Raw genomic sequence first — 16795 nt, 5'->3', positions numbered from 1 at the left:
TGTTTGTTTAACCCTGAGGAGGAACCATTATTGTATCTGCTAAGAGCAGCAGCATTGGGACCCAGCCCAATATGCTGGCACTTTGTTATTTTAAGTGTGCTAAGAGACACAGTTGCTGCAGATTCAAATTTGTGTATGAGGTTAATCTTTTAATGATAAATCTTGTGGAAATGAGCCTTTCCCCTGTTGAAGATTTTAGTATCTTAGTGACATTTACACATTTAAAAATATTTTTTACTTCTCCATATTTAGTCAGTTGGTGAATGCTAATTTTTACACTTTTTTATAACAAGCTATTTATATATCTTTATAACCATTTGCTATTTCTTTCAGAAGTGGCAATGAATATTTTCAGTGTAGTGTACTGACATTTCTTCACAGTCCAAAAGAATTGCCTTGAGATGCATCTTTCATAAGATTAAGCAAATTAAAAGATTGAGCCCAAGCAAAGAAATGTATTAAGCTCCTTACTTTCATCCATCCTAAATCATTTAAATATATGTATATTTGCATGTGAAAGCTGCTGAATTGTCATTCCAATAGATTGTTGATATAAATAATGCCAATCACTGTCTAACTGCTATTTTATTTGTAGCTAGAGAAGCTTTGCTGGAGAAACACCAATTCCTATTTAATTGACATAGTGTTTTACAGACAGAGATGAATCCATTAATGAATCATTCATTGCTGTGAACTGGTAGGATTTCTGAAATGTCATATAATCTGAAATTGCCATATTGAAAAACAAAAGATGAAAAAGTTTCCTGCGTTCAGAATAATGACTATATATAAAAAAGAACTTCCTTGTTTGTGTTGTTAAAACCTCTGTTTGGAGGGTAATGATGATACTTGTACTATTATGTTTACATGTGTGGTTATGTACTTAAACACTTTTGCCACTTACAAGGCTGCAATGACAGGAAAGCTGGTCATGTTTTCAGACATGTTAGAGCTGGAGGGACAGCCTTGCACTGTTTGAGTTGTGGGTTTGCCACATTAAACAAATGGGGTCATCCAAATGTCCTGAAGTAAATACCAAGGAGATGCAGCAGAACTTCAATTCGAACAGAAGAATGGGAGATTGCCAAAGGACAGAGATTCTAGCTCAGCACCTCTGAGTTGTTCCTAGAGGTGTTGTAGCTGAGTAAGTGTTTAGAGATAAGGGTATAAAGACAGGAAAAAGGGAGGAGCAAAGGGCAGCAACTGGCTGGAAGGGGAATGAGAAAAAAAAAATCTTCAAATAATAATTTAAATAAGGAAACATTTGGAAGCTTGGGAGCATCCCAGTTTTACAGTATCCTATTCCCAGATATGGGAAACTGAGAGAGTCTCATCTAACTTTCAGATAAATCTTCATTTTAAATGTACAGATCAGAAAATTGAAATTTCCTGTCTCATAGTTGTATACATGCCTCTGTAAGATATAGAGATACGCTTTTATTGATTTTGTAATGTTAGAACTTACAAAAATTTACCAATTATAAAGAACTGGTTTTAGTTACTCATCTTCTTTTCTGTAACCTATTTTGATTTCTTGATGTGCACATGTAAGCAGAAATCTAACACACCAACTCAGAGCTAGTGGAACTCTGGATTTAGTGGCTTTTCTTTTTTCAGGAAAATGTTAGGGAGATGATGAGGATTTGCAGCTAATGACAGAATAGAACTAGGCCTTTAGTTAGCATGCTCTCTTCATGGACACTAATACTGTGAACGAGTTTCAGACTTCTATGTTGATGCCCTTAAGTACATCACATAGGACAAAATCTATCAAGCTTTGAGTTTTCAGGAACTCCTACGTGGAAATCTTAGCTAGATGACAAGGTTGCTACTTCAAAAGTTGGCATCTCCACAGCAGACAAATGCATCGGAGGCCTAACAGTGAGAGGGGCAGCTGTACAAGTGCAGGCTGTTCTAGTTAGGAGTCTAAATCTAACCTAATATATTAAAAAGAGAAAGGAAAGTCAAGAAGAGGAAGGGAACTCTTTAAAATAATTAGCCCAGAGCAACTCTCCAAATAATGATGTTCTGCTTTCCTGGAAGATATTTTGTTCTGCTTTGCTCTGAATGAAAATGAGGGGATCCTTAGTAAAATTACTCATCTTTTCCCTTTTCTAATGGATATGGAGAAGTCCTAGATTAAGAGACCAAAATCACTTCAAAAACCCCCTGCACTCAAATTGAAACCTAGCACATAGCAAAAGACAAAAAGCCCCATTAAATAAGATATAAAATGTAGAGATTCCCAGTTTTAATGGTATTAAATGACTGTCTAAGGGAAAGAGAGAATAAGAGGGTCCAGGAAGAAATTAGGGAGCGTATTAATACCTCATTAGTGTGTGTTTGTGTCTGCTGCCAGCTTGAATTGGCAAAGGACAGAGAAGCTTAATTGTTTGACTTTTGCAGCTTACTAAAACCACAATTACTATTTAATTGTTCTTACCTGTTCCATATACAGGCATAGCCAAGATAAAGATTGCCTTTCCCCATGTCTTCAGGTTGTGCTATAGCAGAGACCCTACAGTGCAAGGAACTGCCTTTTGAAAGAACTCCTGTTTGGTGAGATTTGGTTGTGATGGTGAGGCTGTAATAATCCTGGGCTCTGAAAATTTGATAGCCAATGTCATGTATTAAATGAGAAGGCCACACAATTCTACAGCAGCATTCTACCTAGGTTTTACCAACACTGTTATCCTCCCCGGCCGCCCAATGAATAAAACAGCTTGGCAGCTCTGTAACTGATGGTCTGGTGTGAGAGTATTTTGTACCATATTGTTCTTACAAACAGCTCAAATTTTTGGTAGTAAACCATGGACCATATTAACTACTAAGTGTTAAGTCATCCCTGGAAATTGAATTACGTTTCTCAGAGGCCAAAGTTTCTAGTATTACAGTGATTTCTGAAAGCCTAGTCAAATGCAGATGTTGTGTATGCATTAACTAATCAATTAGACCGGCTTTATTGATGGGTATAATTGGGAGAAACAGTTGTTTTGTCTGAATTTTTTTTCATAAGTATCTTAAACAGCAGAAAGGATATAAGACTCTACAGATGGTAAAGTCACATCTTAAATCAATGTGGGCTACTTGAGGATTTTTTTTTTTTTAATTTGAAGAAATGAGTCTTAGAAAAGGCATTGAAAATAAAAAAGCTACGTTGATTTCCAGGCTGTCTGTGTATGCTTACATTCCATCTTCTCTACTGCTGTATTTTTGTCTATGTAGTATTTAATTGTTTTTTCTTTTTCATCTGGGAATTATTTTTTTTCAACATTTGTACAGTTTTTATTTATCAAAGAATTACAAGTATCTACTGGCAAACCCCCCTTTCCTTAGAATTGTCTGCAAATCCTTATAATAGAAACCTGTACAAAGCCAAAAAGCCCCCAGAGCTGTTCAGAAATCTTAATTTCTCAGTCTGACCTGGATTCAGCAGTAGCAGTCATTTTTCTCCTTCTTAGTAGATGGTGCAGGGCTGTGGTTTTGACTTTCAGCCTGGGAACAACGCTGATAACACCCATGTTTTTAGTTGTTGCTAAGTAACGTTTAGTCTGACCAAGGACTTTGTGAGTCTCATGCTCTGCCAGGGAGGAGGGAAAGGCGGGAGGAAGCAGAGACAGGACACCTGACCCAAACTAGCCAAAGGGGTATTCCATACCACAGCACATCATGGCCAGGATGTAGAACTGGGGGCAGTTACCTGGAAGAGCTAGATCATTGCTCGGTCAGGCTGGGTATCGGTCGGCAAGTGGTGAGCGGTTGTATTCTCTTCCCGTGTTATTTCTCTTATCGTTATTATTATTGGTGGCAGCAGTAGTGGTTTGTGTTATACCTTAGTTACTGGACTGTTCTTATCTCAACCCATGGGAGTTACATTCCTTCGATTCTCCTCCCCATCCCTCTGGGAGTTGAGGGGGGGAAGAAGGGGGGGAGTGATAGCTGTATGGCTGAGCTTAAACCACAACACAGTCTCTTGCTTTGCCATACTGTGAGAGACTGATCTGAAATCAGACTCTGCTGTCTGATGATACCTCATGATACTTTGAAGAGTTACGGTACAAACTTGCCTCTTGGCTACAAAATTGAATATAGTTAAAGAATTTGTTTGTAATAATTTTAATAATAATCATTTGTGTTTGTACCCTAGCAGGCATGATTCAATGTTGCTGTTTACAATGGTGTTTCAGAATTAAATATAGGGAAATAATATGAGTCTTATAGGATATATGTGTATCCTCTAAGCCTAAAGTGAGGAATTGTAAGCTGAAATGCTAAGTTGTAAATTAAAACCACACTGTTAATTGTAAGCTGTAAATTGGGACCCCTCTGTTGAGAGCATGATGGGGCTGGTTCTTCAAGGTAATGAATAAATCAGAGCAAACTGACCTAAACTGTGGACATAGTTAAGTAATTCACAAAAGTCTTTTGTACGTGAGCAAGCACAGAGGTTAATCAGCGGTCACAGGAAGACTATCGATGACCACCAGAGACCCCTTAAGACCACCACCCAGCGAGGAAGTACATGTGTGATTAAAATGCAAATATTGTAATTCCAGGAAATCTAGTGAATATTTGTAAACAAATTGTGGGGCCCCCAGGTGGCTCAGTCACTTGGAAGGCTTTGATGAAATATTGTAACAAATTATAAAGCATTACAGACCGGCTACCTGGAACCCTAATGAATTGGACAGCAGTGCTCAAGAACTTGTTTATAACTTAAATTGCATTATTTGGCTACGAATGAACCGTGCCCTTGATCTGTTAGCAGATCAGGCCAAGAAAATGCAGAAAGCAATATTTCAACATTGCATGGTTCTTGACTACCTGCTAGCCATGGAAGGAGGGGTTTGTGACAAATTAAATGATGCTAATTGTTGTTTGAAAATTGATAATGGTAAAGTAGCAAAGCAAGTCACATCTGGAATTCAAAAAATTGGCTCATGTTCCTGTCCAAACCTGGAAAGGATGGGAGTTTGACCCTTTTCCCTGGCTTTCTGAAGGCCTATGGGTTAAACAAATTTTACTCTGTTTGTTATTTGGCTTTTTCAATGTTTTTTATTTTGTTTTATTCCTTGTCCCATTCAATTAATTTGGAGTGTTGCAACAAATGTGCAATTTGTAACTACTGCCTCTCCTGATGGAAGCAAGCAAATCAGATTAATATGTCCATATAAACTATTGGTTGTAGAAATAAAACACTGCTCTTTTCATTTCTTGGCCTCTTTTGCTCTCTCTCTTTCCTAAAACCACCTGGATCCAGAGCAATCTTTGAGGCACCGGGTGGTGTGAGAGACTGATCTGAAATCAGACCCCAGTGTCCATTTTCTCAAAGATTGGTCTGAGAAGCTGTTACAGAAATCCACCTAGACACCTAAGACGTTTGTGTCTTAATTTTACTCTTGGGATCACAAGCTGAAACAGGGTCCGGCACTGGGTTTTTTCTCTCTGACATATACCTGATCAGTTCTAACATGCTTTTAGAAAAAAAAAAAGGGTGTTCCTTTTAGGTCCTATTTAGACTTCAAAGTGAAAGTGTTTCTATTTTTCTAATCTAAAATTCTTGGATTGTTTTTGGTCATGAACTGTTTATGCAGGGAGCTGTAATACATGACATTTCATGTATTATTGCGCATACATACTACTACATACATACACGCATACATACATACTGCTTTATTGCACATTCTTTAAATGTTTGTGGGTTTATTTGCCAGTAATATACATATTCTGTCAGAATAGGGCAAGTTTAAAGACGACTTCATGTTAATAAATATATCTGCCTTGTATTTCTCTATCAGTCAGAAACTCGGTGTGATTATGGTCAGGGTTATTGGTATCTTAAGATTTGTCCACCTCATTTAAAATACATGATTGAAATGTTGAGAGAGTACTGATATAGCAACTTGGCAAAAAAACCCTAAACAAAACTAATCCTTAAACTGCTGCAAATCAGTGGTTACAATAGTTCCCCATGATTTTTTTTTTATTCTTTTTTTTAGGCTCCATTGTATACAATGAGAGAAAAAAGCCTCTACTGATGACACCCAAGAAAAAGTTAGGGGCTTATTTGAGTGGGGTTTTGTGGAGGTTTTTGTTTGGTTTTGGGTTTTGGGGGGAGTTGGGAGTGTGGATTTCTTGTTTGTTGTGGATTTGGTTGTTTCTTTTCTTTTGTTGGGGTTTGGGGGTTTTTTTGGTGGGTTCTTTTTTTGGGGGGTGATCTTGGATTTTTCTTTTTTTCCTTTGCTGTTTATATTTTCCTGGATTGGATGCTATACACTGATGTGCAGAATGCCTCAGGGCATTGTGCTTTTTCTCTCCGAATTTCATTTTTTGTGCAATTGTTAGTACTTTCTATAGAGAGAATAAATATCAGGGCTCACTGTTAAGTTGTGCGTATTGTGTTTCCTTTTGGCTGAACTGTTGCATTTTAAAGAGCAGTCTTTCTAGATGGAACTAAATACCATGGAATTTGAAACACATTCTTAAATATTATTTATTTAAATAAACATGTAAATTTTACAAATTATATTTTGTATTTCCAACCTGTGCCTATAATTTCTTTAGTGATGGTTGAATTAGTTTAGTAATTACTTCCCTTTCTATTGAGTAGTTGAGCAATTAGTAGAATAATCATTAAAGTAATTAATTCTTTGTTGACTAAGAGCAATCTTGATAGTGAAAATCCATACATGTTAGCAAATCAAAATGTGAGAGTTTTTCTGGTACAGAACTCATTCAGCAGACAAAATTAAAGGGTTATATGGTGTGGTGGATTGAATCTGTGTTATAAATATATTGGGCATGTCCCCAAATACGTTTTGAAACCGTGTTTCAAACTGTATATTGTGTTATTTATTTGTATTGAGGTTAAGGATGAGAATTTAAGCATCTGTTTATTCTTTTTAAAGAGAAACACTGGAGAATACTGCAGTAATTGAGCTGCTCTTCACATTTGGTAGCATCTCATCACTCCCTACATTTCTGGAAAATTAAATGTATGTGAAAATTAAAATTGAGAGACTCAACAGTATTTTCATACGTTACATATGTTAGATGTATAGATATTATGTGTATCTGAAGTATTATAGGCTAAAGAAGGTCTAATTCATCAGTGCAACAGACTGCACACAAATATCTGAGTGCTGCGTGTACCACCTGGAATTTATAGGGCTCTATCAGCCTTGCTTGTGCCTTGTGGACCACAAAGATGGATTCTGTAATTTGCCTTCCTTAGTCCCCCAACAGGCGCAGTGCCACTGCTTTATTTACTTCTCAGAATATTCTTTGACTCAGGTCAGTTGTAAAGAAAAGTCAAACTTGAGCTGGGCAGCCTAGTAATTTAGCATAATTAGAAGCTCTTACACCATAGTTATTGGATGATTCTTCAGAGTGAGACAATCCAAGTGCTGAAAATGTTGTGTCATGAAACTATTACATATATATTTTTTTTCATGAGACACATGAAATTATATATATTGGCCCCAGGGTTTCTGCAAGAGAATTGCTTGTAAATTAGTGTATGAGAACTGCTAATACTCAAAAACCACATGCTTGATTCAGTAGAGCTCTTCAAAACTAACTTAATTGAGTCAGTGGATAGAGCCTTCAGTTCACAAAGGTGCACTATGTTAGCGGTAGAGCATGGCTTTCACATCACTATAATGGTACCTTTTTGTCCATATGCTTGAAATGTGATCATAGGGCAATCAAAGGTCAATTTCTGGCATTCAAGTGTACTTAAAACCCAGCAAAATTTAGCTACTGACTTTCCTCACCCTCACACCCCCCATGCTAGATCTGATTGAGAGTATGGTCCCTGTTATGATATAATAGACTTATCTTTGTGAAGCCTTCAGATGTAGTATATATGTATATATGTCAAGTAGTATATGTGCTATCTCTAGGTTTCCCCATAGCTTTTTTGAAGAAAACTTGAGTTTATTCTGCTAAATATTTTAAGAATCACCCAGATTGCCTCCTTAGGCACCCCAGATATCATGTATTTGAAAGCTTGCCCATGGGTGGGCTTTAAAATTGCTATAGCTAGCATAAGACAGATGGACTTGTGGCTCACATTGCAAAGAATATTATGGGAGCCATGCTCATGGTAGTATAAGAAGTTCCCAGCACTTAAAGAATTTGTGGAAAGTGATTCTTTCTTCTGACTGTTCTTTTGTGATTTATAATCTGACCATTGACAATCTTTGCATTGACTGTCTGCCATTAGCATATTATCAGTTGTGATGTCCTCACAGTTTACATTTGCTCTTTAAACCTTTAATGTACTTAAAAATCCAGAATAACATTTCATTCAGGCGCACATATGTTTTGGGATTGTCACATGTAATGTGAAGGATCGCATCCTCTCTGATGATGATTTACATAGGCAAAGTAAGCATGTTATCTTACTAGCTGACAGTGTCTGCTGCATAGAATGCAGAAATCCTCCCAGATGATGGCTGGAGTTCTTTCTGAATGTCAAGGATTTGTGTTGGTGTTTGCATTCACAGTAAGACTGGCTAATAAGATACTGTATCTGAGTTATCTGTGGGTTGCTGGTTAGTTTGGTCTTCATATAGACATTTTTAAAAGATTTTAGAGCTACAGGCAGTATCCAAAAAACATACCTGGAAAAATCAGGTTGTTCAACATTGGCTTTTTACTGGTGTGAACTGTACTCAGTCTTTTGAGATTCTTTCAGGTTTCCTGAAACGACTCTTTTGGCTCTATTTCCTTGCAGTATTTTCCCAGAGTATAGCCCTACTCTATTTCACTTTTATGGTTAATTGAAGTGGTTGGAGGCCGGTCAGTTTGACCAGAGATCTACCAATCCCTTTTATGATCCTGAGGTACTTGGCACAGAAGATTCTCTGTAGAGTTCATAGTATTGAGTTGGAATTATGCTCCATATATCCAAAGTATATTAAACATTTGTGCTTGAAAGGGGCAACTGGTAGGGCAGGAAGTGTTTTATCTACAGTGGATTGGGATAGGAACTACATCATCTTTAAGGTCCCTTCCAATCTAAACCATTCAATGAATTAATATTGTTCTAATTACCCACACTGACAGTAAGGGAAAGGAACATGCAGTCTAGGGGAATTGGAAGTGAAGCAAAGGAAGTAAAAATCCAACAGGAGTGTTACTTTCAAGAATTCTAGCGCTGCAGCTAGCCTTGCTTTGAATTAGGAGAGTGTCCTTCCCTGACTTAGGCTGGAGGGAGAAAGGGAGTCACAGGTTTCAAAATGGCATAACTGTTGTTGGCTGTATAGGTTCACAGTACTATAGAGTATTTGAACGAAAGGCTCAGAATTTTGCCTTAGCATTGAATTTATAATGAAGCTTAATCTGTAAATGTTGCCCTTTTAGAAAATGAAGCTACTAATCACAACTATTATTTTTGACCCAGTTCCATTTTTAGAAAATACCAAAAAAAAAAAGGGGGGAAGGGGGTGGGGGTGGGAGAGAAAAAAGAAAAAAAGAGAAAATCACCAAAGGTTAAAAAGGCATTTCTGGGTACAGTGTATTTTAAATTTCAAGTGGCAAAGGAGAGCATATCATTCTTTTGAGTTTCAACTCTAAAAGTTGGTTTTATAGCTGTTCTATTTCATATCTTCTCTGGCTCATTTATACCAATCTCATAACTTTTTATTGTAACCTTTGTTATATCAGTGTTTAAAAATAGTAATGACTTGGAAATGGCTTTAAAGAGAAATCACAGTACATCATCTAAATAGGGCTATTCATAGAAATAATGCTATAATCAGGGCATTTACTGATTTTCCTATGTTTGATAAACAGCAATATACAATTGCAACAAAAAGATTTTTTTTTTTTTTTCTAAAGTATGAAATAACTTTCTATGGAAATGAATTTTTCCAAAGCTTGTAACTGTTATCATGACAAGAAGGCCCCACCCAGAATATCAATTTTCTCCATAAATAATTGCAATATTTTTCTCAGAACCCTTGTGTTTTCCTAACAGAAGACTATGAAATGCATGGTAATGTGAACTGGATTACCTTCTTGCCCGTGGCAATAAATGCTAGTCTAGAAAATATAATAAAGTTGGTGATAATGGGAATGTAAACAATAAAAATCACAGTAAAATTTTCCTTTTGTTTAAAGTACACCTTTCAGGGGGCAGGGAAATTTGCTACACAAGGGGAGTTTATAAACATGCAGCAGAGTCTTTTCAACAAATTGTTGTCATCTGGGTTAAAGAAGATAGATGTTTCCTGCTCCATCAGGCTGTTACTGCTGACTTAAAGGCACTTCTGCCTGTATAATTCCAAATGGGTATTTCTGGAATAAAGCCAGTACCAGCCCTCTTGAAGGCAAAAAAAGAAACGAAATGGGATTTCCTGGGGTTGTTGCATTCTAGAGTCACTTATGCTCTCTGGGGTCTCAAGTCTTTCATCTGATTCAGTCAGCCCCAAATTATCTCCATTATTTCTTATTCAGGATATCCAAGTTCTCATATTCAACATACACTGCATCAAAATATGATAGTTATTTGCCTTTGAAAATCGGCATATAATAAGCATGAGGCTAATGCGTGGAACCTGAACAAACCCTTTTTTCTGGGTAAGTCGGGTCCTTATTCTGCATGAGTCAAGATCTCAGCTAATTTCCTTGTTCTCCCAAGGGAGACCATTCTCAGATGTCTGAGCCCCTTCCTGTTCTCTGTATGCAAGTGGTAAGATTAGCAGCTGTTCATTATAACAACTCAGCTATTTGAGGAGATAACCCACTTTTAAACCATTCAACCAGGAAAATAAGGGTGAGGTATGTATTGAAGTTGTTTTAGGATGCAGAAAGTGAAGGGGGTTGGGGAGAGGAGCAAAAAGATCAGCTGCTTGATCAAAGCAAAGGCAAGATTTACAGTATGTGGATCTGTGTGCCACTGGCGGTAAGGTAAGCTCCAAATAATTAAAATGCATATGTTTTAGAATGTGACCTGTTGTCATATCTATATTTCACATCTAAATTTCCTGGTTTAAATTTAACTAAATTTAAAATGTGTTATATTTTGGTTTCCTTATAAGAAGATCAGCAAATCACACATGAATTGTGTTTTTAATGGACTCATGCCTGATAGGATGGCACAGCTACCGAAGATGGCTGAGCATGATGTCTTTTTGCTTTTGAGTAGGCTCAAGATCAACATAATGTTTTAAGTCCTGTGTTAAGCTTGAACTCAATTTTATTGTATGGTTTGTTGAAGATGGTAGATTTTTATTTACTTTTTAGGGAAATTGCAGAAGCATGAACGTGTCCAAGAGTATTAACTATATTGTATTCTCCAGCAGTTCACAGAAATTACATCCCAGGATTGACAGCTTTTTGGTTTGCAAGGCACCTGTCTTAGCTGGGGGCCTTCTGAAACTTCTCTGTCACCTATGTTATGAGGAGCAAAATAAGTCTTGTGATGGCATGTTTGAATTCCATAGACCTCCTTCTCCCCCCTTCTCCCCCCTTCCCCCTCATGTGTCAGTATTGGCTTTTGCAGTCTCTAGTTTGAATCTGATAGATACTTTTTTTTTTTAACAGTGCTGGAAAATTAACAAAGTTTTTAAGAATTACTGATCTACTGGAAAGGGTTTTAGTGATTTTTCTTTACTAGAGATCATTGAAGTGGTAATTCAGTCTTCAAATTTAATGAAGCATAAGGCAGCAGGCCTCCTGATGTAAATAATGAACTCCATATCCTATTTTTGTCAAGCTGTTCAGAAAAGAGGGATTCACGTATGCTTCACTGGTAGGCAATGATAATTGTCTCTACTGAAACATTTTTTGTAGGTTAAACAACTGTCAAAATACCAAAATCTGATTTTTTTTTTTTTCCTGGGGGGTTTATGACTTTTTTTTTTTTTTAAACATTTCTTATGTTTGTTACCTAATAAATAGCCTTAAGCAAATGTCTGATTACACTTATTAATGCAAACCCTAAATATAGCTGTTTGACAGAAATATAGGTGGTTTTCCTGTGTTAAATTCAGTTAACTCTGATGGAAGTCAACCACCCTTAGAATAACAGCACTAACCCTACTGAGGCATGCTGAAGTTCATGAACAGTAGGTATGGAAGGAGCCAGTAGTGTGTGCAGAACATTAACTTATTATGCTTGTCTCTTTATCTGTAATTGTATGGTCCAGAGGGCACAAAAAGAATAAAAGAGTGGTCAGACAAAGACAAAATAGTATAATGAGGTATGTAAGTTTCTGTATCCTTTTGTTTGCAAGCGTGCATTTCTGTAGCTTTAGCACAGTGATACGTTGCATATGTAGAAGGCTTGTGACACTTTCACAGTATTCAAGAGTGACAGCAAAGTTGCATTCTGAGTGGAATGGGTTTTACAGTTGTGAAATTGCACAGGTGTTTCTAGGTTGTGCTACAGAAAAACAGGAAACTTCCCTTGTTAGGATTCAGCTGGGACAGCACAAAAGTCTCCATGTATTCATCATGATGATGTACCCTATACTTCTAGACAGTGTAATCAACATTCAGTTATCCATGAATAGTCTATCTGGACTGTGCATTTTCCATATTGTAGGTGCAAGATTCAGGTAGCTCCCTGCAAGTCCAGTGTGGTGAATACTGGTGACTCAGACGCACTGCAACATGGGAACAAACAGCAACCGCCAGCATGAAAGCAATTAGCTAATTTTAGCAGGGATTGCAGACTGTTGTAATAAGTCTCCCAGAATGAAATAGATTTCTAGCAAAGCTATCCAGTGCCATTACTGTTCTCCAGGAATGGAAAGAACTATACCATGTTAGTTCAACGTGTTTGCAATGTTAGCCGAAGTCCAGGTGAATTTGTTAGGTCTAGCTTGGTATTGATTACATAGGAAATTAGGCACTTGTGCAGAGCTGTGCACAGAGATTGGATATAAGGAAGAAATTCTTTACTGAGAGGGTGGTGAGGCACTTTAATGGGTTGCCCAGGGAGGTTGTGAATGCTCCATCCTTGGCAGTGTTCAAGACCAGGTTGGATGAGGCCTTGGGTGACATGGTTTATTGTGAGGTGTCCCTGCCCATGGCATGGCAGGGGGGTTGGATCTAGATGATCTTAAGGTCCTTTCCAACCCGAACTATTCTATGATTCTATGTCCTAGCACAAATTCACCTTGTCCTCTGGGTTTTAGAGATGTTCTATTGTGTGACTGTGGGGAGATGTGGAAACTTTGATGGTGAGCCTGAACAGAAACGGCCCAAAATAGTACAGGGTTTCCAAATATTTGTTCATGGGTCATGTCAGTTCTTCTTGATAAGGGTACTCCCTACCCCAATATATGGCCCAATATATATATATTGTCTCTGGAGGAGACTTAAGGTCTGAGAACATGCTGTGTCTCACCCAGCAAGCTTTTGCTATGCATGCTGCATACCTCCATCGGGCTCTTGAAACCTCTCTGTGCTTGTATATTGGATGTGTTCCTCCTGCTGTGGTCAACCATCGCAGATGGGTATGCCAGCTTTTTGCTTCCAAATACATCATGAGTTATGCCAACATACTGCAAATTGCTGTCATAATCAATCTGTGTAATCAATTCTGTAATTTACTGTTACCTGTAGCAATTAATCTCCATATGTAGATAGGTCTACCCATTTTATTGACATGATAACAATGTGTTCAAACACAGGTCAAGATTAAGTTAGGGCTAGCAGAAAATTTAATGGATTCCTATGATAACTTCTAAAAAGATGCCTGTTTCACTAAACGCTGTCCATCCAAACTGATTTTTGTGGGAAAGGAGAGTATCCAAATAATCTACAGCATAAACTCAGATTTATAGATCTAGTATACTGATACTTGTTTCAAGGTTTTGTGCGTGTTTTTTTATTTGTGTGGTATTTTTTTGGGGGGGGGGGGGTGTTTTTGTTGGTGTTGGAGGTTTGTTTCTGTTTGGTTTTTGTTCGGTTTTCAGGGAATTCGAAACTGAAATGTTGAAAGAGAGAAAGAATTGGTGCTTAGGGTGAGATATGCCTATGGAGAGATGTAGAGAAATGCAGCAGTGGGCAGGAAGGGAAAGGATAGAATTGCAACACAAGATTGGCCCTAGCTTGCAGCTGTCATTAGTACCTCTCTGCTCCCAGCATATCAGGATTAACTACCACAGGTGAAAAGTGATCTCTGCCCTCTCAGATTCTCAGTTGAGAGTATTTTACTTATTTTCTTTAAGTCCAGCTGCATCAACCACCTGAAGTTCAACCTATTCCATAGTTCAAAGTTAAAATTTTACACCATATCTGTATCTAATTCAGCTGTTGTAAATTGATTTCAGGTGATGGAAGATGTTTAAGAATATTTTTTTCCATATCACTAATTTTATGGATTTATCTGGATCTATACCTGTAAGCAAAATATGCAGGAAGGTCTAAATACCACAAAGCAAGGGATATTAAAATCTGCCTGTGGAATTTAAGAGGACAATCTTATTGAAGGATAGTCTCCCGAATTGCATGGCATGTAATTCACAGTAATTGTGGCTGTCCACTATTCCATGAATTTTTTAGTAAAATTAAATGTGTATATATATATGTAAAATACAGAGATTTCACAATTATATACATACATATGTATATCTACATCTATTATTTCGTAATAATTTATCTAAAGAAATAGGTTACTATTTAAAAAGCAGTGAATTAAAAAAAAACAAACCAACAACAAATACTCCCCCAACAATAAAAAATCCAGCAACCAACCAAACAACAGAAGAAGTTAACTTAATAGAAATCATAAGAAAAAAATTCGGATGTATTTCTAGTATTTTTTTAATTTCTTTGCTTCTTATGTCATTCTTTCTCTCCTAACCTTCCTGGCAGGCTTTTAGCTGATCTGTAAAATAGAAGAAAAATCCCAACCTCTTCAAATTCCAATTAAGATGACAAAATTTTTTTTTGTACCACTCTCATCTTTTTTGTGTAACAGTGCAGAGTCAGTTGAGTATTTAATGGGGCATCCTGTGATAAGACTACTGATATTAGACAGTTTTAACATTACATAGGAAAATTTAAAACGTTGCTTTGAACTTTTCCCTCTCTGTAACCCCTGTTCAGAGCTCTAAATTGTGCTCTTGATAGTGCATTCTGAGAGGGATCAGACCACTTGCTCCTCTGGAGCAGATTTTTAGCTGTAGTTTGTGGTAGGGCAGTTGTGTTTATTTCTCATGAATATGTGTATTCAAAGATTTAAGGAACAGTTGAAGAATCAGTATGATCCTTTCAGTAAATAGGCCAGTAGATAATATCAGTAAATAGTAAACAGGCCAGCCAGGCGGGGTGGTGGGGTTGCTCTTTATGTGCGAGAGCACCTGCAATGTACTGAGTTCTGTCCAGGGACAGAGGACGAGCGAGTTGAGAGTCTGTGGGTGAGAATTAAGGGGCAGGCTGGCAGGGGCGATACTGTTGTGGGTGTCTGTTACAGGCCGCCAGATCAGGGTGAGGAAGTTGATGAGGCCTTTTACAGGCAGCTGAGAGTGGCCTCAGAGTCACAGGCCGTGGTCGTCGTGGGGGATTTTAATTTCCCTGATGTTTGCTGGAAGGACTACTCAGCAACCCAGCCACAGTCCAGGAGGTTCCTCCAGTGTATGGATGGTAACTTCCTCATGCAAATGGTGGATGAGCCAACCAGGAGAGGAGCGCTGCTGGATCTCATCCTCACTAACAAGGAGGGTCTGGTCGAAGCAGTAAAGGTTGAGGGCTGCCTTGGTTGCAGCGACCACGAGATGGTGGAATTCAGGATCTTGTGTGGTAGGACCAGTACAATAGCAAGTAGAATTGCAACCCTGGACTTCAGCAGGGCAAACTTTGGCCTTTTCAAGCAATTGCTAGGGGAAATCCCATGGGCAAGGCTGCTTGAAGGTAAAGGGGCCCAAGATAGTTGGTTGACATTCAAGAATTGCTTATTCCGAGCTCAAGATCAGAGCATCCCGACACGTAGGAAGTCAAGGAAGAGGGCCAGGAGACCTGCATGGCTAAATAAGGAACTGCTGGGTATGCTCAAGTGGAAGAGGAGAGTTTATAGGTCATGGAAGGAGGGGCTGGCCACTCGGGAGGAATATAAGGCTGCTGCTAGAGGATGTAGGAAGGCAGCTAGGATGGCTAAGGCCTCCTTAGAATTAAATCTGGCGAGAGGGGTCAAGGACAGCAGAAAGAGCTTTTTCAAATACATAGCTGATAAAACTAACACCAGAGGCAAGGTAGGCCCACTGGTGAATGGGGTGGGTGCCCTGGTGACAGAAGATACAGAGATGACAGAGTTATTGAATGCCTTCTTTGTCTCAGTCTACTCTGCCGGAGGCAGTCCTGAAGAGCCCTGTACTCCTGAGACCTCAGATGAAGTCAGGTCAATGGAGCAGTTTGCCTTAGTCGACAAGGAATGGGTTAGGGACCAGTTGAGAAATCTGGACATCCATAAATCCATGGGTCCAGATGGGATGCACCCGCGGGTGCTGAGGGAACTGGCAGAAGTCATTGCTAGACCACTCTCCATCATCTTTACCAAGTCTTGGGAAACGGGAGAGGTGCCTGAGGACTGGAGGAGAGCAAATGTCACTCCAGTCTTCAAAAAGGGCAAGAAGGAGGACCTGGGTAACTATAGACCGGTCAGCCTCACCTCCATCGCTGGGAAAGTGATGGAGCACCTTATCCTTGATGCCATCTTAAGGCATGTCAAGGATAAGAGGGTTATGAGGGGCAGTCAACATGGCTTTACCAAGGGGAAGTCATGCTTGACCAACCTCCTAGCCTTTTATGAGGAAATAACATTGTGGATGGATGATGG

General features: G+C 38.4%; 1 long non-coding RNA gene across 1 annotated transcript in view; it reads left to right on the top strand.

Moving 5' to 3' along the window:
• Positions 1-6912, top strand: part of LOC308222980 — a 46065-nt gene extending 39153 nt beyond the window's left edge. The window contains exon 3 of the long non-coding RNA XR_013957228.1: positions 6000-6912. This is a non-coding gene — a long non-coding RNA (uncharacterized lncRNA). The remainder of the gene's footprint in view (positions 1-5999) is intronic.
• Positions 6913-16795: the final 9883 nt, after the last annotated feature.

The sequence above is a fragment of the Psittacula echo genome (assembly GCF_963264785.1).
Source record: "Psittacula echo genome assembly, chromosome: 6".
Lineage (NCBI taxonomy): Eukaryota > Metazoa > Chordata > Aves > Psittaciformes > Psittacidae > Psittacula > Psittacula echo.
The sequence above is the reverse complement of the archived record's forward strand: the minus strand, read 5'-3'. Positions and strand labels throughout refer to the sequence as shown.